At 42.4% G+C, this 27,677-nt stretch overlaps 1 protein-coding gene and 1 non-coding gene across 2 annotated transcripts in view; both read left to right on the top strand.

The window, feature by feature from the left end:
• LOC126484849 (zwei Ig domain protein zig-8-like) overlaps positions 1–27,677 on the top strand; it is a gene marked incomplete at its 3' end in the record, with an annotated part of 165,521 nt that overhangs the window by 45,673 nt on the left and 92,171 nt on the right. The gene's annotated exons all lie outside the window — the stretch shown is intronic.
• Positions 22,293–22,367, top strand: Trnas-aga (transfer RNA serine (anticodon AGA)). The gene has a single exon. It is a non-coding gene; the product is annotated as a tRNA-Ser (tRNA).

Here is a 27,677-nt window from a genome sequence, read left to right as displayed (position 1 = left end):
TCGCTTGGGCTTTTCACTACTGAGTGTACTTCTCTCACTTCTGACGTCAATCAGGCATCGGACCCGTTGCCGCCTCGTAGCGCAACACGGAATTGACTTCTTCGGCGGCTGCGGTGGCGGCGGCGGCGGCGGCAGTGGCAATATTTCGCGAAGGGCCGCGGCTTTGGGCGGGTGACGCATGGTGGGCATAAATCGCCGACACCGGCGTCCGCCGCTGTCGTTAATGGAGGTCGTGACGGACGGTCGGGCTATCGCTGCGCCCACCCCTACCACCGCCAGCATCCCAACCCTACCCCACCCCCCCTCTCCAGTGCTAGTCCTGCAATCCAACCGGCGAGATTTTAAATCGGGCAGCGGCGTGGTGCAACCCCACTACGGTTGTGGCCGCGTCCGTAAAGTCATACTGTCGAACATATCGCTGTCATGTCTTCGATTCATGTTCATTAATTACGCGTTTACTTCAGCTGGCAAGTTAACAGTTACCATTAGCAATGTACACTGAGGTTTCAAAAGGTATGAAACAGCCATATGCACTTATAGATGGCGGTAGAGTCACGTATACGAGTGCAAGGTATAAGAGGGCAGCGAATTGCCAGAGCTGTCTGTACTCAGGTGGTTTACATGGAAAGGTGTCCGACGTGATTCCACCCACACGACGGCAATTAATAAACTGAACGCGAAACGGCAAGTGGATCAAGACGCATCAGACAGTCCATTTCGGAATTCATTAGTGAATTCAATATTCCGCGATCCTCAGCGTCAAAAGTATATGCCGTGAATAATAAATTTCAGGCATCATCAGACACAGGCAACGCAGTGGCCTTCGGCCTTTACTTAAAGAGCTAGAGCTGCAGTGAGTACTTAGAGCGGTCAGTGCTAACACACAAGCAACACTGCGTGAAATAACTGCAGAAATCAGTGTGGGACATACGACGAACGTACCCTTTAGGAGAGTGTGGCGAAACTTGGCATTAATGGGATATGACAGCAGACGAACGACGCGAGTGCTTTTGCTAACAAGACATCACCTGCGGCTCGTCACTGGGCTTGTGATCAGTTGGTAAGGCCTCATGGAAAGGTTTGAATGTGGGGTGAACCCAGCGAAGCCATTGACGTAGGACACTGTACAATCCGTGGTGGCTCAGTTATTGTGTGGGCTGTAACTACATGGAATAGGATGGACCTTCCGGTCCAATTGAAGCGCACATTGACTGCAAACGGTTATGCTTGGGAGACCATTTGCAGCCATTCATGGAATTTCGTGTTACCAAACAACGATGGAAATGCATCGTTTCATGGTGTCTGATTCATTGCACTACAATGGGCAAAATCAGGTACGGCATGAAATCAAGAGGTATCCCAGGACATTTGTCACCTCAGTGCACATGAACTGTGCATAATAATAATTATACGATGTGTTTCAAAAAGATTCATCTGATCTCACAGAACGATATCGTCGTTTGACACACACATATTTTTGTCTGTTTAAAAGAGAAGTAGGGGCCCAACGTAACAAATCAAAGTTTTACAAAAAATATTGTTGAGTTTTTGTTTCATATACTATTCTCTAACGTGAGATGGTAGTTCCCTTGTTTACAAGTTTCAGTTGTTTTCTGAGATGTCACATTTTCTGTACTCTTCTCAATTCAATTGGTTCAAATGGCTCTGAGCACTACAGGACTTAATATCTCAGGTCATCACTCCCCTAGAACTTAGAACTACTTAAACCTAACTAACCTACGGACATCACACCAATCCATGCCCGAGGCAGGATTCGAACCTGCGACCGTAGCAGTCGCTCGGTTCCGGACTGAAGCGCCTAGAACCATTCGGCCACAGCAGCCGGCACGCATCTCTATTCCACCGTAATGCAATATGCTGCCACAGTTAGTTTTACCGTACAAGGATTTTACTAATAGTAAGAATAAGAATGTAAAACGTGGTTTTTATTTGTACGTAATTATCGCAGGTAGCATTTTTTGGACTTTATTCACATAGATTTCTTTTTTTCTATGGTGCACAGATTTCCACATATCATATAAACTCAATTTTCATTTAACCCAAATTTCCAGAGAGAGAAATTTTATTCCAAGTAAAAGAAATTTCCTTTAATAAGATACAGTAGTTGGTCATATTTTCACTGGCTATTTAGCCTGGTAACTTGGCTCATTTTTGACATACTATTATGCTGTGAGGTTATAATTGTGCTGTTACATGTGGCTTTGCAGTTTCTTAGAAATGAGTCCCTCTATGGCTCTGAATAGCCAAAATGAATTATATCTTAACAAGTTTGTTTGCGTGGCATCACCCTCAGCGAGAACAGAAATGTTTTGTAAAAACCGCCTTTTCTTGTTGCAACGTATTTTAATTCTTCCAAGAATATTTCATCTTTTTACTGTAAGGAACCATTAGTGGGATTTAGAATGATAGGTATGTTTTTGTATGCGTTTTGTGTAGATTATGAAAGATTTCACGTCAATTTTTTACCTAATAAGTGATTCTTACAGTTCTTCGCATATTTAGTTGACATCTGCGCTTTCTCTCATCTGGTCACATGTTGGAGCTTCGACTACTACCTCACTTAGAAGCATAAGGATGTTTTTATGTTACGAAATTCCTTCTTCAAAATTTTTATTTTTTTGTCCTCATTGCTGTTGGGCACTATCAGTTTAAACTATGAGCCAATTAATCGAACAACAAAGATAATATTGCCTTCTCTTCACATCCAACTTGAATTCATGAAGCAGTTCATTAAACCACTACCAAAAGATGGAGACAACATCCCGTACTTGGTTAGGAGATTTTCCAAAATATTTTGTGAGAAAATTAAAACAAGTATCCTTATGGACCTGCAGATGAGAAATTTAGTGAGAGCCAGTTTTATTGAAAGTATAATGAAGCCAGTGCAAAAGAGGCCTCGGGTTTCGTTTAAAGAACTGATGGACATCTTTTTGAGCAACAAGCAAATATCCAAATTAGAAAGCTATAGTTACGATGATGCTTCATGGTTTCATCAAGTCTGGATTTAATATGAGAGCGTGTGGAGTGGTGGATTAAATAATAACTTACAGCTTCGCCGTTCTTTTTTATAAGAGCCTGGAAACGGTTTTCCGGTCAGCCAGTAAGCGATGGAGAACATACTAACCATAAATTCCTGTCTGCAAGTCCTCATTCTTCTTGTTCTTACTGAAACAAAATTTTCTTACTGGCTGTTGACTCAGGTGGATGAGGAACTATGACCACAAATAAAAGTTTAGATTTCTAACTGATTAATGTATTCAGTAGACGTTCACACGTACACACGTAATAATATTCCTGATAATAATAATAATATCCCAATATAACAGCACTATCAACAGTTCAGAGGCGACCTCTACGGTAAGTTCCAAGTAAAATGGTCTATTGCTCTGACTTCTAATCATCACAGTTAATTTCTCGCCACAAAATTGGAAAATTATTTCACCACTTTCCACATGGTTTTGTCAACATTACGTGTGCCACACATGAAGTTACTTCAATGAAATCTAAGCGATACAGGACGATGTGCAGTCCTCGAGAATTCACTTCCTACTTTTACTGAACACGTTTGGTAGGTGCCTAGCACTGACATTATCCGTTTGACTGACGTGGACAGATTGAATGCTGGGTGCGAAGTGACTCCTTTCACTAATATCAAATCGCTTTGGCTTGCCTCTAGTGGCACCATATTATTATTCTGCCTTACCTTTAGACAACCTTACTCCCAACTGAAAATTATTAATTTACGCAGAGTTTATTATTTCACATATTTGAACTTCAGTGACTTCTCTACGGCAAAAAATCTGTATTTTACTGTAACTAATTCTTCTTGTGATCTCATTTATTATTTACTTACTTTAGCTAGTATTTTCCATAATTGGGACTGAAAAGCTACCCGCTGTTAATTTTAGAATTTACTACTGCAAACTACCTCTCACATTCGCTTACTTTCAAGACAAGTAATTTACTGTTATTGGGAATAGAATCAAAGAATGCTTGGGACAAAGCACTCGTTCCACTGCCACTATCAAGAAGACAAAGCACGGTTACTCCTGAGATATTATTTTTTATCAATACGATGAGTTATTCTAGTTTGATCAGGTTCTTCATAAAAGTCTTCTACTAAATTCTTTTCAATATCTTTCTAGCTAAAGTAATTTTGTTCACTTGGAAGTACATTTACATTCAGATTCTCCGGGTCACCAATATCTATATTCTCAGCTGCATTTTCCAGCCTATCCACCAATTCTTAATCAATGCACTTGACGACTTTCTCTATTTTAGTTTGCTGCACAACAGCTACACTACTCACTACTTCTAAGGAACTGCGCTGTGCGCACCATTGCTATCTACACTCCTGGAAATTGAAATAAGAACACCGTGAATTCATTGTCCCAGGAAGGGGAAACTTTATTGACACATTCCTGGGGTCAGATACATCACATGGTCACACTGACAGAACCACAGGCACATAGACACAGGCAACAGAGCATGCACAATGTCGGCACTAGTACAGTGTATATACACCTTTCGCAGCAATGCAGGCTGCTATTCTCCCATGGAGACGATCGTAGAGATGCTGGATGTAGTCCTGTGGAACGGCTTGCCATGCCATTTCCACCTGGCGCCTCAGTTGGACCAGCGTTCGTGCTGGACGTGCAGACCGCGTGAGACGACGCTTCATCCAGTCCCAAACATGCTCAATGGGGGACAGATCCGGAGATCTTGCTGGCCAGGGTAGTTGACGTACACCTTCTAGAGCACGTTGGGTGGCACGGGATACATGCGGACGTGCATTGTCCTGTTGGAACAGCAAGTTCCCTTGCCGGTCTAGGAATGGTAGAACGATGGGTTCGATGAAGGTTTGGATGCACCGTGCACTATTCAGTGTCCCCTCGACGATCACCAGTGGTGTACGGCCAGTATAGGAGATCGCTCCCCACACCATGATGCCGGGTGTTGGCCCTGTGTGCCTCGGTCGTATGCAGTCCTGATTGTGGCGCTCACCTGCACGGCGCCAAACACGCATACGACCATCATTGGCACCAAGGCAGAAGCGACTCTCATCGCTGAAGACGACACGTCTCCATTCGTCCCTCCATTCACGCCTGTCGCGACACCACTGGAGGCGGGCTGCACGATGTTGGGGCGTGAGCGGAAGACGGCCTAACGATGTGCGGGACCGTAGCCCAGCTTCATGGAGACGGTTGCGAATGGTCCTCGCCGATACCCCAGGAGCAACAGTGTCCCTAATTTGCTGGGAAGTGGCGGTGCGGTCCCCTACGGCACTGCGTAGGATCCTACGGTCTTGGCGTGCATCCGTGCGTCGCTGCGGTCCGGTCCCAGGTCGACGGGCACGTGCACCTTCCGCCGACCACTGGCGACAACATCGATGTACTGTGGAGACCTCACGCCCCACGTGTTGAGCAATTCGGCGGTACGTCCACCCGGCCTCCCGCATGCCCACTATACGCCCTCGCTCAATGTCCGTCAACTGCACATACGGTTCATGTCCACGCTGTCGCAGCATGCTACCAGTGTTAAAGACTGCGATGGAGCTCCGTATGCCACGGCAAACTGGCTGACACTGACGGCGGCGGTGCACAAATGCTGCGCAGCTAGCGCCATTCGACGGCCAACACCGCGGTTCCTGGTGTGTCCGCTGTGCCGTGCGTGTGATCATTGCTTGTACAGCCCTCTCGCAGTGTCCGGAGCAAGTATGGTGGGTCTGACACACTGGTGTCAATGTGTTCTTTTTTCCATTTCCAGGAGTGTATAACATTATCTTCGGCTTTTAGTGCTTCTAGCAAGTCGATACAGCTAATAGATTCCTTGACCTCATACATATTGCTACCCTATCATCCATCAACTCCTCCTCTTCAAAACTTTGGCAAAACTGACTCTACTTCCTCTATCGAAACCTTAACCTTCAGATTGTCATTATGTCGAAGATGTAAACCTTTATTTCATCTTCGTCTGTAGCAGCTTTAAACCCGTTAATTTGTTCTACCCCATTATCTGTAGCGTTTTCTGTCTCCCTCTTGACACATTTTTCTAATGTGTCCAAAATATATGAAGCGAGTGGTTTAGTACATCACTGGTACTGTCCGTTCCTATTTCATCATCCCTGTTATCGGTTGATGTCTAATGACTGAGTGTGGTATGTGTTTTTGTTGCTGGCTGTGTTACTGTTTCCGCCATTTGATCGCCCGTTTCCTTAAAGACAGGACTTAGTTTACCACACTCGGCCTGTTGTGTTCATTGGACACTGAATCAGATAGCGTAGCATCATCACTCCGTCTCCTCTCACCGGCACATTATTTACATTTCTTTTTTCGTCATAATAATTACTGCGAAAGCGCGGTGGCTGTCTACCTCCTCTTCCTCTACTACGGCCTTGACCAGAATAATTAGGTCGTGTGTTCGGAACCTCCATACTTCTAACATTCACGTTACCACTCTCATTATTTCTATTGTTTATGTGAATATTAGAAGACCTATTATTATTTTCATCTGCTCCTCAACAGCAGGTACTCTTCCCAGTGGCTCCAGGTAGTCAATGAACCTATCCACATTAGGTCTAGGCACGGAAATGATACTTTTCTGCCAATACGGAGGCAGCTTATCTTCTGGTCTCATGATTATCATTTCCGGCTTCATCTTTTCTGTCAGACGTGACAGCTGTGAAAGCTACTTTCTAGAGAACTCTTTTACTGACTCAGGACCTTGAACAAACTCTTTACGACTCCAGAACTTCTTTGTTGTGTGACCAGTAATCAATAAGAAATGCAGTTTTAAATTAGAAAAGAATCTTACACCAAATCATTACATCAGCTGACTATCGTGTAGCATCTTCCGAGAAATGAGTTTTAATGAAAGAAATTTTCTCTCGCTTTGACCATGCATTTGGAACTCTAATGGGTGAAATTGTTTGCCTGCAACAAAATGTTCCAACTGACGACATCCAATGATAGCAGCGTCAACTGAGGGAAAATGCTGTTCTGTAGTGTTGCAAGAGCTGCCAGAGGTTACTCTATTTCCAATGTTAGTAAGACTAGTACTTAGTTCTCCTACTTGTAGTTCTACTGCTTCCACTCTGTCAGAAAATCTTTTATCAATATCCTCACACAATTTTATGCAGTCAGATTGTAGTTTCTTAATATCTTTTTGACAAGCATTTACTTCAATAATTACTTTTCCAAAACGATTAGAGCAAAGTTTCGATTCCTTGCCTATTTTTTCTGACAACCTCCCTTTCATAAGTTCATCTGCATCTTTGAAATTTTTGCGAACTTCGCTAATTTAGGTTTTGAAAATACTATGCAGTCTATTTAGCTGTTGCCCTACTTTGACTTGCAGGTCATGGTGATTGGAATCAATTTTACAATTTAAGTCATTCAGTTTTGAGGTCATTTTATCTTTTAGCTCTCAGTAACAGATTCAGTCTTAATGTTTAACTGATTGCTATTAGATTCCTCCGTACTGTTCAGTTCCTTATGACTGTCCTTTAGTTCCTTACTACTAGATTCAATCCCATTGTTCAGTGCTCTATGATGAAATTCCAGTTTGGAAAATAGCAACTGCATTCAATGTGGTGCTTCTACCTTGCCACTTGGCATTTCAACATGTTCTAAAGGAGATTCTAGCACTCCCAGACTTCGCTAAATTTCAGAAATTCTGAAGTCAGTTCATTAGCTGACCACTCTGCTTTTTCCTTTCTGAACTCAACTTCAATTACTTCGTTGGCAGAAAATGGTTCTAACTTTGCTGTAACAATGAATTTTACTTCCGATGCTGAATTTATCACTTTGACACAAACCTCCTTATTAATTTCAGTTCCTAATTCTGTAGAGTAATCATCAGAGAGTGGTTCCATCTTACATTTCACATTATCCTTTTCAGTACATTCCATTTTTAATAGTCTGTTAGAAACAGTTAACAAATACTTTAAATTTTCTTCATTTAACTTAATTGCTTGACCTCGATGAGCAATGCCGGTGCTGTGTACGCATCGTAATACAAGCAGTAGCAGCTGTGGCGATGAGTTTCGCCTACTGGAGCAGCTCCAGGCGGGCTGTTCGCTGGTGAGCGCGCACCGTAGCTCGCAGGTAAATAGTAGGTCCAATCATCTCCGCGATGTCGCACCGTGTTCTTCTAACCTCAGCGCCGATGGCGGTCCCGATGTAGGGTCGCCTTCTCCCTCCTTTCGTCACGATACATTTTACTGTGACTAACAGTCACAGTTTAGTTTCAACATTCGTGAGATATCTTTGTTCCCGCGCTGGTTTCGGCATATTAAACTTTGGTATAGAAATTCTTCCAATCCATATGTGGCATACAGCAAACTAGTGCTTAACAGTATTGGTAAAATAAGTCTTTGTTGCAATTTTAGTTTTTTTAGTTTTCAACGACGCGTTTCGCCTTATTTAGGTATCTTCAGGTTATCTTTTCTGGATGGCTGCGAGAGGCACCAAGATCTGCACAACGCGTTCCCGTTCACAGGAGCGAGTAACAGAGTCCTTGTTTTTGATGTTACGCAGAGATGAAGCCACACGTTTTTCTGTCCGACAAGACAGCATACTATAGAAATTCTTCCAATCCATGTGTGGCATACAGCAAACCAGTGCTTAACAGTCTTGGTTGCAATTTTATTTTTTTTTATTTTTCAACGACGCGTTTCGCCTTATAAGGCCCCTAAGTAAGGCCGGGAAACTGATTAGTGAAAGTGATCGGTACAATACAGGAATCTCAACAGGCACTAACAGCATACCAAAGATTTTGTTAAAAACAGTCTTGGTTGCAATTTTAGTTTTTAACGCTTATTTTGGTATCCTGTTAGTGCCTGTCGAGTTTCCTGTATTGTACTGATCACTTTCACTAATCAGTTTCCCGGCAGATGTACCATAAGTGAGGCGAAGGGTGGAGTTTTAATTAAGAATATACATCGCCGTTATTACAAACGCCCGAAAAATATTTATGCGGTCAGCCAGAAAGCGGTGGAGAACATACTGACCATGATTTCCAGTTTGAAAGTCCACATTCGTCTTGGGCTCATTGAAAGAAACTACTGCTATTAGCTATTCAGTGAGTATGTTAAGCAGTTCGAACTCAAAACTTTTATTTATAGTCATAGCTGCTAATCCTGCTGGGTAAATAACTAGCAGGAACAGTTTCTTTCAATGAGTATAAGAAGACTGTAAACTTGCAGAAAGGAAATTATGGTCGATATGTTATCCAACGCTTTCTGGTTGAATGCAGAGAAAAAAAAATAGTTTTCAGGAGCTTGTAAAAACGGGGACGAATATTATTAATTAAAATTCCTTCCGCCGCTCTACAAGTGAAACTTCAATTTCTACAGTCGCTTATTAATTTTTTACCTTATAAACTTGGTGATGCATGTGTAGCACACGGTTCCATCACAGTATCAAGGAGGTGGAAAGGACATACGAGGAAATGTGAAATCGTAATATGATGGCTGGCTACTGTTTTATGCTAAACAAAGGGGCACTGTTGAATGGAGACTGTCAAGGAAAAGAATTTTTCCCACATGTCAGGAAGATGATGATGGGGTCCCATACTCCGAGGAGCGTAGGGAACGATGTGGGACAACCGCACCGCCGACTAAGCAAGGTCGTAGCGGAGGTGGTTTGTCATTGCCTTCCTCCGACCATAATGGGGTTGGATGATGATCATGAAGACAAAACAACAACACCCAGTCATCTGGAGGCAGGGAGAAGTCCTTGACCCCGTCGTGAATTGAACCTGGGACCCCGTGCGCAGGAAGCGAGAACTCTACCGCAAAACCACGAGCTGCGGACATGTCAGAAAGAACGTGGTGCAGTTTAATTAGAGAAGGGAAATAAAATTGTCATACATGTGTTTTTGTAACGATTATTAGCATTTTAAGGTTACATATAACACTGCCTTCGCTAATGTAAAGTGTAAGGATTCGATACAGAGTGAAGGAATAAATAATTTATTTCCAATGCAACTAAAAAGTTCTCTGTCAAAAAAAAAGTGTGGTTGCAGCTAAAATGTCAGATGTGATATGTGATTTATACAAAAACCGGACGTGATAAATAAAACCAAAATCAGAATGACAAATACTTTAATCATCGTCTTACGGGCATAAAACGTAGTTTCGAAAGTTTTCAAATTCATCGTAGTGTAATATACAGGACGTCACAAGAAAACAGCTACAGATTTGAGGGACAGGTCCATTATACAAAAACACACAAAAAATGTCTAATAAACAAGGGCTCTAAAGGGCATGCCTTATGATATAAGGGCACTTTTTCGTCTTCGATGCTATGAAACACGTCCTTTCTACTGCAATATCTTTGATTTTCATGTTCTGGCAGGAGATAGTATGGACAAAAATAAGAAAAAAAATGTGTGGTAAGCATGATCTCTGAAACGCACCTTAGCAGCCATGAGCACTTGTTCAGTAGAAGACATGGGTTTCACACTATCGAACATGAACTTGTGCTCATAGCACATGAAGTACGCAGGTTTACTAGATATTTTTCCTGTTTGGGTCAATATTTCCTCTTTGCAAAACATGAAAGGAAGAGATTCTGCAGTGAAAGAGATCTGTGTCGTTATATCAGAAAGTGAACAAGCGCTCATACCTCCTAAGGTAAGCATTGAACAGCTTATATTTACCGGTTATATTTTACGTATTTCTGTATGAGGAACCTATTCCTAAGGTTTGTCGGTGTTTCTTTGGGAGACCGCGTGTATAAATCTAATAACTAACCCGCCTCAAGCTGGTATCACCACGTGTCAATAGCCAGATCATTTGTTCGAGGTAGCCGTAATAAATTAAAACTAAACTTCCTCGTGAATCTGTGTATTGCTGAAAACCGTATTAAAATCCCTACAGAGCAGTTTCTGAGATTAGCCTTCTCAAGCAGAGAGAAAAATGTTGTGCGAGACTTTAATTTATTATACGCTCACTGTTAATTTACCTCTTTTCCCGCGAGATGCCGCCGCCTTTGTAACTGACCAACTCACAGCTGACATCATTGCCACGAAACGTTAATCCAAACACCAATTAAAAGTGGAACCGATAACAAAAATTGAATTACACAATCATCAGTCCTACTCTATAGCAAATTATACACACAAATGTTCCTTGTGAATTACAACAACTCTTTAGAGAAAGCGATATTAATATTACTACGGTAGTACCTGAGTTTAGTGTGAACATAAAGGTAGAAACCGTTGTAGGAGAAACGGGGTGGTGGGTACTTTAAATTTCAGTGCATGTATAGACTGCTTTGTGTACGGTCCAGTCACATTAATGTGACCACAGCACATGTTTGTCGTCATGTGCAGTAACCGCTTACAGGCGGCAGGTGACGGCAGCAGCAGTTGAGAGCAAATAAAATGTGTCCGCCGGGACGCGGAAACAGGGCAGCGGTTGTCGCAATGCACAAGCGGAGTGATTTATCTGACGTCCTAAAGGGCTTGGTCATTGGCTTTCGGGGCAAGGGTGAAAGCATTTCCGAAACGGTCAAGTTTGTAAACATGGCAAAATTGCGATATCCAAAACCGGTGCCGAGGCAACAATGGTTCAAATGGCTCTGAGCACTAAGGGACTTAAGATCTGAGCTCATCAGTCCCCTAGAACTTAGAACTACTTAAACCTAACTAACCTAAGGACATCACACACATCCATGCCCGAGGCAGGATTCGAACCTGCGACCGTAGCGGTCGCGCGGTTCCTGACAGAAGCGCCTAGAACCGCTCGGCCGCATCGGCCGGCTATGGCGCACAACCGGCTACAGATATCAGTGGTGAATGACGGCTGCGGAAATGTGTACAGATGAATAGACGTGCAACTCTTGAGCAGCTGCTCACCCAGATGAACCATGGGGCTATCAACAATGTCTGCTCAATGACCATTGCTGTATATCCGCCTCCAAAGGAGCATTCAGCAATGCTGACTGCTGTGCATCGGCGACGAAAGCTAGAATTCACATGCCATTCTCACAACTTGATGTCCACTGAGTGACGGCAGATGGCCTTTTTGGATGAATCACCTTTTTTTGCTCCATCAGATCGATAACTGTTGTTGACTGGAAGGACTGTAAGCAAACATAAAAGCTGGAGGAGGGAGCGTTGTGATGTGGGTATTCTTTGCGAGACATGCCCTGGGTGGCATCGCCATTCTGGAAGACACAATGGACCATTATAAGTTTGCATGCAGTTAGATTTTCCTCGGCACCATTGCTTCTACCAGCAGGACAATGCAATGTGTCACACCGGTAGCAGTGTAGCTGCATGGTTCGAAGAGCATTCCGATGAGTTTACTGTACTGCGTGGCTACCAAACCATCCGGATGGTCATCAAACTAACCGGACTCATACCCAGCCATCAGTCTATGGTTCCACCTCGATCGGGCTGTTCGCGACATGGACCCTCAATCGAGAAATCTAGCGTACTCGGACACAGCTGTGGAGTTGGTATGGCTGCACATCACAGCCGGTATCTTCCAGAACCTCACCGGCTGTCTTCCCATACGTTTCATAGCGGATCACACTGCAACATGGTTATGCAGGTTTTCGACTGGTGGACTGGTTGTTAAAGTGAGTGCATTGCTGAATCGAATACTTTTCACAGCTTGAGGAAGGGGGTGGGGGTGGGGGGGGGGGTGCAGTGTGCATATAGTGTGTCACCACGTCTCCGACTCTCCAAACATCTGAAGAGGCCCAGTGACTTAAATTTTCTCCCACTGAAACAGAAGACGGTTGAGCCACTCACGGCTCGTGTTTATGTCATTTACTGTTTTTCTTCTTTTGCGGTACTGCCGCCTCGTTTTCTTATCCCATTTACTGGCGTCACTAACTTCCTGCCTTACTTGGCCATGAGCGGCAGCAGCAGCGCGTAATGATAGGTGCACTCTTGTACCATCTCTGGAACGCCCATTAGTATTTCAGGGTCGTCGTGTGTCCGGCAGTCAGTCGGAGACGGTCCAGCAGTGCAGTCGGGACGAAGCAGCAATGATGTCGGGGACGGAGCGCCAGTGAGGCGTTGACAGCCAGTGCTCGCCGACCGCTGGCGACAAACATGAACTGTCCGACGGACGGAGATTGGAGCGGGACGACCGTTGACTGGTCGATCGGTTGGTCGTCTCATCGGCCGTCGTATATTTGGTCCTTTCACCGTTTCCGGGCCTGGGCAGTCGGTCGGTTGGCTTGGAGCAGCAAGGAAGTCTGTCGCGCGTACTCCGGCCAGGGCCACTGGCAGTGTGCATGCGCGGTTGGAGTGTGAGGTGCTGCTTGCGAGTGCTACGAAGTTCGTCGCCCACCGATCTTGGACATGAAAGTTGAGTCCTCACTTAACATGCTATCGAGCCTCAACTGTTTACATTTCTTCGTTTGATCCTGTTTGTCGCTTTTAGGACATTCCTGTGAGCAACAACGTGTGTGTATTCAAGTCAGCTAAGATTCCAGCCGTCTTCCTGTGGAGTTTAACTTAATTTATTCCCTGTCGTTGAAATTGACCAGCGGTATCTTGTGTTTTGTGGCCGTTGACGTAATTTTAGGCAGTGTATTTTTCTCACCGTGTTGTTGCTGTCCAGAGCGGCAAGTAGTTCGACAGCTGAGGTGTTGTTGGTAGTTGCAGGCGCCATGTTCTGTATGTCGTTGTATTGAAATCTTCTGGTCGTTTGTTGGTTGCGTGGAAGGGAAATAATTTTGTTGATTGGTCGGTTGGCTGTCTGTTGGTTGGGTTGCCTTCAGATTAAGAAGACGTTGGACAGGCTGCCTGTCTCACTTAAACGGGCGTTAGTTTTACAATCCCAGGGCGACCCTTGGAAACTTCTGAGCGCCGTTCCTTGTATGTTACATGGTAATTTCCCCGTTTGGGTTTTAGTTATTAGGTTGATGTGTGACCTCCAGCCGAGTATCAATATCTCTCAAATTAATTTTCTTGTCCTGCACTTAAGGCATAAGATTATTATGCTTTTGTATGGGTCCTTCAACCGGATTTTTGCATGAAATGTTTTAAGATAAGGCCTTCTCCCTTTTGATTGAAAATCTTCTCGCTTAATATGCGGCCTCCAGCCAAGTTCCATTAAAATGAAATAGTTAAGGCTTTCAGCCTGTTTAGATTGAAGATTTAGAAAATATTCTTGGGTGAAACCTCCAGAAGAACCTCGCATTTCAATTTCTTCCTTAGGAATAGTGTCTTGGATTTTGAGTGTGGCCTTCAGTCGATCTAAAGTTAAGGAAAGGACGTCGATTAAAAAAATGGTTCAAATGGCTCTGAGCACTATGCGATTTAACTTCTGAGGTCATCAGTCGCCTCGAACTTAGAACTAATTAAACCTAACTAACCTAAGGACATCACTCATACCCATGCCCGAGGCAGGATTCGAACCTCCGACCGCAGCCGTCGCTCAGCTCCAGACTGCAGCGCCTAGAACCGCGTGGCCACTCCAGCCGGCAGGTCGATTAAAGTTTTGAATGTTTTGCATCCTTGTTGTGATATTGTGTGTTGATGAATAAAGTTTGTACGTTGAGTGCAACTGACAGCAACTTATTTTGGCCCCTTTCCACCACCTAATCCGCTCTGTCCTGATAGCCCAGGTATTTCAAGGGTCACGTAAGTGTCACGGAACTTCAGACATATCAGTGTAAGTCAAGCAGTACATTGCAGCAGATTACTGTTCATGACTGAAATATGATCAGTCCCAGTCCATCAGCATTATTCGCGTCTACCTTGGAAGATACGCTGCGGTTGTGTGCTAGGTGGCGCTACTCAGTGCAGCCGACTCTGTACGTGCGGGTAGTTCCAGTATCAAAGAGATTTACGCAGCCTACATGTAACACACTTAATGGTGAAGTCCAATATATCTCTGGTGTTACACCATTACATGCTTTCACAGTGTGCTTTTAATGATAGACATCAGAAAGTTTAATGATACACATCAGACATCCAGTACCTTTCCCAACAATACAGCAAAGGTCACTGACAACATAACACAAACTATACACTTCTCAGCCATTGTTTACAGGAACATATTTCACATAAAAACTACGAATAAATATAATAAACTAAATTTAACTCGGGAATGAGATTTTCACTCTGCAGCGGAGTGTGCGCTGATATGAAACTTCCTGGCAGATTAAAACTGTGTACCCAACGAGACTCGAACTCGGGACCTTTGCCTTTCGCGGGCAAGTGCTCTACCAACTGAGCTACCGAAGCACGACTCACGCATGGTACTCACAGCTTTACTTCTGCCACTACCTCGTCTCCTACCTTCCAAACTTTACAGAAGCTCTCCTGCGAACCTTGCAGAACTAGCACTCCTGAAAGAAAGGATATTGCGGAGACATGCCTTAGCCACAGCCTGGGGGATGATTCCAGAATGAGATTTTCACTCTGGCAAAGGTCCCGAGATCGAGTCTCGGTCGGGCACACAGTTTTAATCTGCCAGGAAGTTAAATATAACTCCTGTATTTTAATATGAATTTGGCGAAATTGTTTGCACTCACTGAAGAGGACCGAATAGGAAATTCTGGAGAGGTAGAGTCTGTCTTCAAAGTAAAAAGCGAGGAGCGCTCTTGGTAGGGGAAGTTGACGTTCCAGGAAAAGCGCTACAGAGGCAGTGCACTTTGTGGAAAATAAACACCTTCGATTCACGAAGGCGCGCTGCAGAGGTTCGTTATAGCTTTGTGAAACACCCTGTCGATGCCTCTTTAGACGTTGTTGGGTAGACAGAATGAAAAATCATGTGCCCCCTCTTCTATATGCAAATCTATGATTGAGGGAAGCACAATCTAGCGACCTAACTTCCCTTGAGCTTCTGCACACCACCCGCCATCTCGCTCCACGCTGTTGCACCACCTAATATGACTCTAATGGGATTAGACATGACACATTCAATATTTGTTCTTAACGTATTTCATTTAACAGTAAAAATCAATTCTATACCATTAAATACTGTTTTCAGTAATATGAGGCTATTTCATTCCATGCATCGCCGAAACGATTAAAATGGTTCAAATGGCTCTGAGCACTATGGGACTTAACATCTGAGGTCATCAGTCCCCCTGAACTTACAACTACTTAAACCTAACTGATCTATTGACATCACACCCATACATGCCCGAGGTAGGATTCGAACCTGCGACCGTAGCGATAGCGCGGTTGTAGACTGAAGCGCCTAGAACCGCTCTGCCACACCGGCCGGCCTAAACGATTAATCCTTGAGAAAAAATGAATAGGACATTTTCTGTAGGAAATGTCTACATCTGCAACTACACAGCTACTCTGCAAGTCATACTTAAGTCCTTGGCTGCGGGTTCATCGAACCACTTTCACACTAATTCTCAATTATTCCACCCTTGAAGAGCGCGCGGAATGAACCAACACTACATCTTGTCGTGCGAGTTCTTATTTCCTGCGTTAACAAAATATTTTCGCATTCGGAGGAGAAAGTTTGTGATTGAAATTTCGGTAGACGATCCGTCTGCTACAAGAAACGTCTTAGTTTTAATGATATCTACCCCATATCCTGTATCATTTCTGTGACACTCTCTCTCCTTATTTCTAGGTAATACAAAACGTGCTACCCTTCTTTCATTCTTCTCAATGTATTCCGTTAATCCTATCTGGTAAGGATCACACACCATGCAGCAGTACTCCAAAAGAGGATGAACGAGAGTAGTGTAGTCTGTGTCTCTGGTAGATCTGTTGCATCGTCTGTCTACCATCGTCTGTCTACCACTAAAACGCAGTATTTCGTTCGCCTTCCCGACAACATTTTCTGTGTGTTCTTTCCAATTGAAGTTGTTCGTAATTGTAATTCGTAGGTATTTAGTTGAGTTTATGGCCTTTAGATTTGATTGATTTATCGTGTAACCGAAATTTAACGGATTCCTTTTAGCACTCTTGTGGATGGCCTCACCCTTTTCATTATTTACTGTCAATTGCCACTTTTCGCATACCACTACCATGAATCATGGACCTTGGCGTTGGTGGGGAGGCTTGCGTGCCTCAACGATACAGATAGCTGTACCGTAGGTGCATCCACAACGGAGGGGTATCTGTTGAGAGGCCAGACAAACGCGTGGTTCCTGAGAAGGGGCAGCAGCCTTTTCAGTAGTTGCAGGGGCAACAGTCTGGATGATTGACTGATCTGGCCTTGTAACACTAACCAAAATGGCCTTGCTGTTCTGATACTGTGAACGGCTGAAAGCAAGGGGGAATTACAGCCGTAATATTTCCCGAGGGCATGCAGCTTTACTGTATGATTAAATGATGATGGCGTCCTCTTGGGTAAAATATTCCGGAGGTAAAATAGTCCCCCATTCGGATCTCCGGGCGGGGACTACTCAAGAGGACGTCATTATCAGGAGAAAGAAAACTGGCGTTCTATGGATCGGAGCGTGGAATGTCAGATCCCTTAATCGGGCAGGTAGGTTAGAAAATTTACAAAGGGAAATGGACAGATTAAACTTAGAATTAGGAATTAGTGAAGTTCGGTGGAAGGAGGAACAAGACTTCTGGTCAGGTGAATACAGGGTAATGCAGGTGTAGGTTTAATAATGAATAAAAAAATAGGAGTGCGGGTAAGCTACTACAAACAGCATAGTGAACGCATTATTGTGGCCAAGATAGATACGAAGCCCCCCCTACAGTAGTACAAGTTTATATGCCAACTAGCTCTGCAGATGATGAATAAATTGATGAAATGTATGATGAAATAAAAGAAATTATTCAGGTAGTGAAGGGAGACGAAAATTTAATAGTCATGGGTGGCTGGAATTCGCCAGTAGGAGAAGGGAGAGAAGGAAACATAGTAGGTGAACTTGGACTGGGGCTAAGAAATGAAAGAGGAAGCAGTCTGGTAGAATTTTGCACAGAGCATAACTTAATAATAGCTAACACTTGGTTCAAGACGGTTGTATACATGGAAGAACCCTGGAGATACTAAAAGGTGTCAGATAGATTATATAATGGTAAGACAGAGATTTAGGAACCAGGTTTTAAATTGTAAGACATTTCCAGGGGCAGATGCGGACTCTGACCACAATCTATTGGTTATGACCTGTAGATTAAAACTGAAGAAACTGCAAAAAGGTGGGAATTTAAGGAGATGGGACCTGGATAAACTGAAAGAACCAGAGGTTGTACAGAGTTTCAGAGAGAGCATAAAGGAACAAATGACAGTAATGGGGAAAGAAATACAGTAGAATAAGAATGGGTAGCTTTGAGGGATGAAATAGTGAAGGCAGCAGAGGATCAAATAGGTAGAAAGACGAGGGCTAGTAGAAACACTTGGATAACAGAATAAATATTGAATTTAATTGATGAAGGGAGAAAATATAAAAATGCAGTAAATGAAGCAGGCAAAAAGGAATACAAACGTCTCAAAAATGAGATCGACAGGAAGTGCAAAATGGCTAAGCAGGGATGGCTAGAGGACAAATGTAAGGCTGTAGAGGCTTATCTCACTAGGGGTAAGATAGATACTGCTTACAGGAAAATTAAAGAGACCTTTGGAGAAAGGAGAACCACTTGCATGAATATCTAGAACTTTGATGGAAACCCAGTTCTAAGCAAAGAGGGGAAAGCAGAAAGGTGGAAGGAGTAAATAGAGGGTCTGTACAAGGGCGATGTACTTGAGGACAATATTATGCAAATGGAAGAGGATGTAGATGAAGATGAAATGGGGGATGTGATACTGCGAGAAGAGTTTGACAGAGCACTGACAGACTTGAGACGAAACAAAGCCCTGGCGTCGGGGAAGATCAGTTTGGATTCCGTAGAAATGTTGGAACGCGTGAGGCAATACTGACCCTACGACTTATATCAGAAGAAAGATTAAGGAAAGACAAACCTACGTTTCTAGCATTTGTAGACTTAGAGAAAGCTTTTGACAATGTTGATTGGAATACTCTCTTTCAAATTCTAAAGGTGGCAGGAGTAAAATACAGGGAGCGAAAGGCTATTTACAATTTGTTCAGAAAGCAGATGGCAGTTATAAGAGTTGAGGGGTATGAAAGGGAAGCAGTGGTTGGGAAGGGAGTAAGACAGGGTTGTAGCCTATCTCCGATGTTATTCAATCTGTATATTGAGCAAGCAAGAAGGGAAACAAAAGAAAAGTTCGGAGTAGGTATTAAAATCCATGGAGAAGAAATAAAAACTTTGAGGTTCGCCGATGACATTGTAATTCTGTCAGAGACAGCAAAGACTTGGAGGAGCAGCTGAACGGAATGGACAGTGTCTTGAAAGGAGGGTACAAGATGAACATCAACAAAAGCAAAACGAGGATAATGGAATGTAGTCGAATTACGTCGGGTGATGCTGAGGGAATTACATTAGGAAATGAGACACTTTAAGTAGTAAAGGAGTTTTGCTATTTGGGGAGCAAAATAATTAACGATGGTCGAAGTAGAGAGGATATAAAATGTAGACTGGCAATGGCTAGGAAAGAGTTTCTGAAGAAGAAAATTTGTTAACATCGAGTATAGATTTAAATGTAAGGAAGTCGTTTCTAAAAGTATTTGTATGGAGTGTAGCCATGTATGGAAGTGAAACGTGGACGGTAAATAATTTAGACAAGAAGAGAATAGAAGCTTTGGAAATGTGGTACTACAGAAGAATGCTGAAGATTAGATGGGAAGATCACATAACTAATGAGGAGGTATTGAATAGAATTGGGGAGAAGAGGAGCTTGTGGCAAAACTTTACTAGAAGAAGGGATCGGTTGGTAGGACATGTTCTGACACATCGAGGGATCACCAATTTAGTACTGGAGGGGAGCGTGGAGGGTAAAAATCGTAGAGGGAGACCAAGAGATGATTACACTAAGCAGATTCAGAAGGATGCAGGCGGCAGTAGGTACTGGGAGATGAAGAAGCTTGCACAGGACAGAGTAGCATGCAGAGCTGCATCAAACCAGTCTCAGGACTGAAGACCTCAACAACAACAACAACAATATTGTTGTGCGAAACGTTTGTGCTGAGAGCCGCGATTTTCGAGATATTGAAGAAAAAGTAAAAAAGTGGCTTTTAAAAGTCGTCCCCCCCCCCCCCCCCCCCCCAATCACAATCCCACATCAACGCTCATACTCCACCGGTCAGGAGTTTTAGCATGTTGTTCATGGCATTCCCTCCCACCACTGTACAAAATTTTGCGAATATACGATATTTTCCCAAAATTTTGCTCCGTTGAACTGGACAGTTATAGCGTATCCTCTATATGGATGAAGCCAAGAACCTAGAATGAATTTTAACTTACACGTAAGGCTATTACGGTTTTCTAAAGAATCACTGTATTCTACAATATTATAAGGATGTGCCATTTTACGTGAGTCTACTTTTTACAACCATGTACCGGTGTAGATTCTGCAGTTGAGTATAAAATCAAAATTTCATTTTCCTTTCAGACATTTTCTCCCCACTGGACGCACAGAACGCATTGATAATTGCTTTTGATCCTCCATGTGTTATTACTGAAGAAAGAGGAATTCACGAACTAAGATCAAGTTCCTTATTCGTATAAGGAAAAGTTCGGACTAAATGTGGTATATTAAAAGTGAGCTTTACGATTTCACACCAGGGCATGTGATTTACATATGAGAACTAACATCGAGAATATCTTATATGTACTTAGAGTTACAATATCAGGGAATATTAAGGGCAACACTAATAAACGATGAGTTTTAAGTATAGTAAAGCCAAAATTTTGATCTATTGTTTTTATACTAGCAGACAGCCATAAAACCTATGAAAAGAAGGATTTACTGAACATTTGGACAGTCACATGAGAGTGTTTTCCATCAAAAACAGGTCCGGTAATGGGGTAAACGTATGCGATGAAGAGCAGCGTGAATGTCGACTTTCCTAATATTCAGACAAAATGAGTCTAAAGGAGATACTGCGCACCCTCTTATAGCAGACAGAAGAAGATAAGTAATAAGGTTAGATTACATGGATATAGACTCAAATGCCGCGTTCTGTCTATATGTGGGAATGATACAGACAAGGGAATGCTAATAGCTGTATTTCGTTGAAGGAGATGTGGTGATTGATGTTGTAACTACGTTGACGACATCTCGTTCCAGTGACCACGAGTATACATGGAGCTACTGGGGCATGTGTTGATTAGAGAACAAATCTACCTTTGTGCTACCTCCTGCGATAGAGGATGGGAGAACACAGCAGACATGCGTAAGTGATTAGAAGACTTACAACACTACTGGATTACCTTGGGAAATTTGCACAGGCTACTATGCTTTTCGTGTAGCAGAGTTCAATCCCCTTTATCCGCTTTACTATGCTTAACAAGCAAGCGGTTTGTGGGGCTTCTAAGCTGAAGGGTTTGAAATCTGCCCCGAACTACTTTACTGCCCTTTGGAGGAAAATTTAACGTTTCAAGATATGTCATCCAACGAGGTAACCAGGATGAATCAAAGGAGGTGGACAGTGGGATCCGATTTGTTAAAGAGGACTTTAAAAACCCTCACGTTTTTCATTTTATTCTGAGTATTCTTTTATTTACTTAATAAATTTATATACGAAGTTTGCCTTCGGGAAGTCTATAAAATTAAGGAAGAAAAGTTTATCTTAAAAAAGTATTTCGTTATAACATATAAACCCAACAGTACATATACATGAAATTCTATTAAAAAGTATATATCTATATATATGAGGCCAACTGAAAATTTCTTAAGCATTCCAAATTCCTCAATTCAGACTCAAATTTTATTAAATACTTTTCAGCGCATTAAAATGTTTAAGGTTCCTTGACTGATCAAGAACTTTTTTAAATTACTGTTTCAACTGTCATCTTGAATCCATAGCAGCCAAGTTAAGTTATAAACAGAAAAAAAAGAAAAAGTAAAAGAAAACCGAATACGCTAACTCTGTAAGCTACAGTTTCTGGACCTTAAAGTTGATTTCTGCTCGATTCTAATCGGTTTGTATTTAACCATGGTAATATCGTTATACAGTCTTTGATGCTAATAAACTCCTCTACGATGTACAACATACGTTGTCTCCAGAATGAGATTTTCACTCTGCAGCGGAGTGCGCGCTGATATGAAACTTCCTGACAGATTAAAACTGTGTGCCCGACCGAGACTCGAACTCGGGACCTTTGCCTTTCGCGGGCAAGTGCTCTACCAACTGACCTACCGAAGCACGACTCACGTCCCGTACTCACAGCTTTACTTCTGCCAGTATCTCGTCTCCTACCTTCCAAACTTTACAGAAGTTCTCCTGCGAACTGTGAGTACCGGGCGTGAATCGTGCTTCGGTAGCTCAGTTGGTAGAGCACTTGCCCGAGAAAGGCAAAGGTCCCGAGTTCGAGTCTCGGTCGGGCACACAGTTTTAATCTGCCAGGAAGTTTCAACATACGTTGTCGTTTATATGACGTTTATTTACAGATACGTTAGAGTTGTGACGGTCGGACTCCCTTTCCAAGAGTAATAGGAGTAAGACATTTCACTATACAATATTTTTCTGGTAGTAAAGCTTGCAGACGTGACAGAAGATGAAATAAGCGTACGGCATCGTTGGCCGGGAGGCCCCATCCGGGGAAGTTGGGCCGCCAAGTGCAAGTCTTATTACAGTCGACGCCACATTGGGCGACTTGCGCGCCGGTGATGAGGAGGAAATGATGATGAGAACAACACAACACCTAGTGCCCGTACGGAGAAAATCTCCAACCAGGGTGGGAATCGAAGACGGGCCCGCTTACGTGGCAGGAGAGCACATTACCACCCAGCTATGCAGGTGATCTCAGACGTGATATATCATCGTACGACAATACGAGTAAAAATGACGATTGCTAGTCGTCTTCCAATGTAAATACAGCTTTCATTGCCGACAGTCTTTGAAAAGATGTACGGTTCGCCTTCGATGCAGCTCTTTCCATTTAAGCAGAGAGGTGGCGTCCTTAAGAGAACTGTAATCTGGCAGAAAACAAAGGAATTGAGAAAGAATTGACTGTGACCTATAGGGAGGAAACACACCCGCAATTTCCTAGATTGAAAATAGGAACCACAGAAAACCATTTGCAAGGTTGCTGGGGATGCGTTCCAACCACCTCGTTTCCTGACTCCAGGAACTGTAAGCTCAACGACTCAAGACGCGGAGCTACTCCGGTCGGAGGAGAATTTGGTTGGTGGGCATTGTTTTCAAATTCTTCAGGTAAAATAAAATGCATCACAACAAAAGAAGCAGTTCTGATACTACATGTTTTTCCTTTAATTGCGTATGTTTTGTATTTTGACAGTGCATGAATGCCTCCACATTTTAAGACTTTAAAGCTTTAATTGTTATGTCCTAGTATCACAAAACAGGAAATATTCGTAGATTCAGGAAGAAATGAGAGAACGAGGGGGTGGGGTGGGGGAGTGGACGCAGGTCACAATCGTCTTGGACAATTTGAATTAGCCTATTTAGAAAATATTTTACTGTAGAACGAATTATATATAGTGTGCTATCATCGCATATCCCTTCTACTTTCTATAAACCTTTCCCATCGTTCCGTGTACGAACCGATTTTTATAATATGAGTACCGCCTGGGTGACCAGATTGGGCGATATTTTACCATTTGGTCTAATAGTGACAGAATTTTGAGCGAATTATAAGGGGCGATCAAAAAGTTTCCGTTCGAAGGCTGTGCAGTCCAGATTTGGTATGCCAATCAGGTCAAATCACCTGGACATTGAGGAAACGATGTCATCAATACACTAGGTAAAAGGTATTCATGAAGATAGTAACTGTTCTCGAAAAAAAAGAGACCATTGATGGCCGTACAGCTTCTCTAGAATAATATTCTAGGTGTCACGAACTCACGTTCTTTGGATGGTGTGTAGCTGCTTTTACCATCCAAGGAACGTGAGTACACGAATAGCTAAGTAACAGCTCAGTACACACCAAATAACTGGTTTCCACAACACTACCACAACCCCAAGTATATACTGCTGACATACGAAGTTCACCTTTTAGTATTTTGCTTACTAACAGCCGCTCACATGGTCGCAGACGACGTGATGTTCGCTAAGTAGAAAACGCCCACAGAAAAAAAGGTCACAGAAAACATGTCGCAAACAGTGCCAATAATTTCTTAAAACATGCTGGAACATAGAATAAATAAGGCAGTATGAAAGTATCCATAGGCCGGCCGAAGTGGCCGTGCGGTTAAAGGCGCTGCAGTCTGGAACCGCAAGACCGCTCCTGTCGCAGGTTCGAATCCTGCCTCGGGCATGGATGTTTGTGATGTCCTTAGGTTAGTTAGGTTTAACTAGTTCTAAGTTCTAGGGGACTAATGACCTCAGCAGTTGAGTCCCATAGGGCTCAGAGCCATTTGAAACATTTTTGAAAATATCCATAGAAAACTATATTTCAGAAAACGAACAGCAAAAATGTAATAATGTGCTAATGTGTTTGTATAACCATGCTATTTTCTGCATGTTTTACATTAAAGAAACCCCACTGGTGATGTTGATATTTGTCGCCGAGACTAGTTTGGGAGAACAAAGAAATAAACGAATAACAACGTGTTTTGCATCAAGGCGGACTCAATTTTCTGATCTTACTGTTTGCGAAGAAACAGGAGTCGATACAGAAGAGACAGGGGATACCGAATTAGAATCTGAATTTAAGAGAGCCTTGGAGGACTTAAGATCAAATAAGCAGAAGAGATAGATAACATTCCATCAGAATTTCTAAGTTCACTGGGGGAAGTTTCAACAAAACGGCTCTTCACTTTGGTGAGTAGAATGTATGACTCTGGTGACATACCATCTGATTTCGGAAAAAATATCATCCACACAATTCCAAAGACTGTAAGAGCCGACAAGTGTGAGAATTATTGCACAATCAGCTTAACAGACGATGCTTACAAGTTAGTTACAAGAATAATATACAGAAGAATGGACAAGAAAATTAAAGATGTGTAAGATGATGATCAGTTTGGCTTTCGGAAAGGTAAAGGCACCAGAGAGGCAATTACGACGTTGCCATTGGTAATGGAACCAAGACTAAAGAAAAATCTATACACGTTCATAGGATTTGTCGTCCTAGAAAAAACGTTCGACAACGTAAAATGGTGCAAAATGTTCGAAATTCAGAGAAAAATAGCGGTAAGCTGTAGGGAGCGACGGTAATATACAGTATGTACAAGAGCCAAGAGGGAATAATAAGAGAGGATCACTAATAACGAGGTGCTCGAATTAAAAGGTAGTAATAGAGAGATTAAGTATTTCGCCCCAAGTGTTCAATCTGTACACTGAAGAAGCAATGATGGAAATAAAAGAATGATTCAGGACTGGAACTGAAATTCAAGGTGAATTGATGTCAATGATATGATTCGCTGATTACATTGCTAACCTGAGTGAAAGTAAAGAAGAATTACATGATCTGCTGAATGGAATAAACAATCTATCGACTACACAATACCCATTGAGAGTAAATCGAAGAAAGGCGAAGGTAATGAGAAGTAGTAGAAATGAGGGCATCGAAAAACTTAACATCAGGATTGATGGACACGAAGTTGACGAAATTAAGGATTTCTACTACCTAGGCAGCAAAATACCCAATGAGGGACGGAACAAGGAGGTCGTCAAAAGCAGACTAGCGCTGGCAAAAATGGAATCACCTGCGAAGAGAAGTTTACTAGTACCAAAAATAGTCCTTAAACTGAAGAACAAATTTCTGAGGATGTAAATACGTCTGGAGCACAGCATTATATGGTAGTGAAACATGAACTGTGCGAAAACTGGAACATAAGAAAATTTAAGCATTTAAAATGTGGTGCTACAGACAAATGTTGAAAATTAGGTGGACTGATAAGGTAAGGAATGAGGAGGCTCTGCCCAGAATCGGGAGGTAAGGAATATGTGGAAAACACTAAGAAGGAGGATGGAGAGGATGACGGGACACCAGTTAAGACATCAGGAAATAACTTCCATGGTACTACAGGGAGCTGTAGAAGGCAAAAACTGTAGACGAAGAAAGAGATTGGAATACATCTAGCAAATAATTGAGGTTCTAAGTTGCAAGTGCTACTCTGAGATGATGGGAAATCTCTTCTATCTGTTGTGCAACGTGTATGAGACAAGTGGAATAACATCTTATTTTAAGAAGAATGCGGTAATTTCAGTTCCAAAGACAGTAGTTACTGACAGGAGTGAAAATTGCCGAACTATCAGTTTACTCTGACATGGTTCCTAAATAGCAACACGAATTCTTTACAGAAGGAGGGGGAAACTGGCAGAAGCCGGCCTGGGGTAGATCAGTTTGGATCCTGGAGAAATGTAGCAACATACGAGGCAATACTGACAATACGACTTCTTTATGATTAAAATAAGGCGAGCCGGCATGTATAGCATTTATAGACTTAGAGAGAAAGCGTTTGATAATGTTGACTGGAATACACTCTTTGAAATTCTGAAGCTAGCAGGAGTAAAATACAGGAGTCGAAAGGGTATTTACAATTTGTACAGACACCAGACGGCAATTATATGAGTGGAGGGACGTGAAATGGAGGCAGTGGTTAAAGAGGCAGTGAGACCGGCTTTTAGCCTGCCCCGGTGCTATTCAAGATGTACATTGCACAAGCAGTGAAGGAAATGTAAGAAAATTTGGGAACTGGAATTAAGTTGCAGGGAGAAGAAATAAAAGCTTGGATTTTTGCCGATGACTTGTCAGAGTCGGCGACAGATTTCGAAGAGCAGTTGGTTGGAATGTACAGTGTCTTGAAAGGAGGATATAAGATGAACATCAACAAAGCAAAACAAGGATAATTGATTATAGTCGAATTAAATCGGATGATGCGTTGGGAATCAGATATTAACGAGACACTTAAAGCAGTAGTTCTGCTATTTTGATAGGAAAGTAACTGATGATGGCAGAAGTGGAGAGGGTATAAAATGTAGATTGGCGATGGCAAGGAAGTTATTTCTGAAGGAGAGAAATTTGTTAACATCGAATACAGTTTTAAGTCTTAGGAAGTCTTTTCTGTAGGTATTTGTCTGGAGCGTAAACATGTATGGAAGCGAAACACGGGTTAAACAGTTTACATAAAAAGAGGATAGAAGGTTTCGAAATGTGGTGCTACATAAGAATGCTGAAGATTAGACGGCTTGATCACGTAACTAATGAGGAAGTGGTGAATAGAATTGGGGAGACAAGAATTGACCAAAAAGCGTAGAATAGCGTGGACAGTTGCATCAAACTATCTACGGACTGAAGACCTTGACAACAGCTTAAGAAATTAAAAATCGCTATGACTCATCAAAAAAATCTACACGGCAATAAAATATTTGCTCAAACATAATAAAATAGGTTTATTGATGATGAATTCAGAAAAAAATGATGTCACCAGTATTGAAGATAATTTACTTTTTGTCATGAGCACGTACACATTGTGAAATGTTCCGTTTAATTACAGCCTCAGGGTGAGAGAAAATCTATTTCTATTAAGAAAAAAACGTCGGAGAAACATATAATCTATTTGGACAGATTTATTAATGAGATATTAATGAGATGTACTCATATAGTCTTCCTGCCACCCGGCTTTTCAAACTTACCGAGAGACGGGAAAAGTATTTGTAGATTCGGGAAAAGCCGAACCAGTTAATTTCAAACACATAATTCCTGATGCAAATTATTGAAAATGTGAA

Source organism: Schistocerca serialis, chromosome 6, assembly GCF_023864345.2.
Source record: "Schistocerca serialis cubense isolate TAMUIC-IGC-003099 chromosome 6, iqSchSeri2.2, whole genome shotgun sequence".
Lineage (NCBI taxonomy): Eukaryota > Metazoa > Arthropoda > Insecta > Orthoptera > Acrididae > Schistocerca > Schistocerca serialis.
The sequence above is the reverse complement of the archived record's forward strand: the minus strand, read 5'-3'. Positions and strand labels throughout refer to the sequence as shown.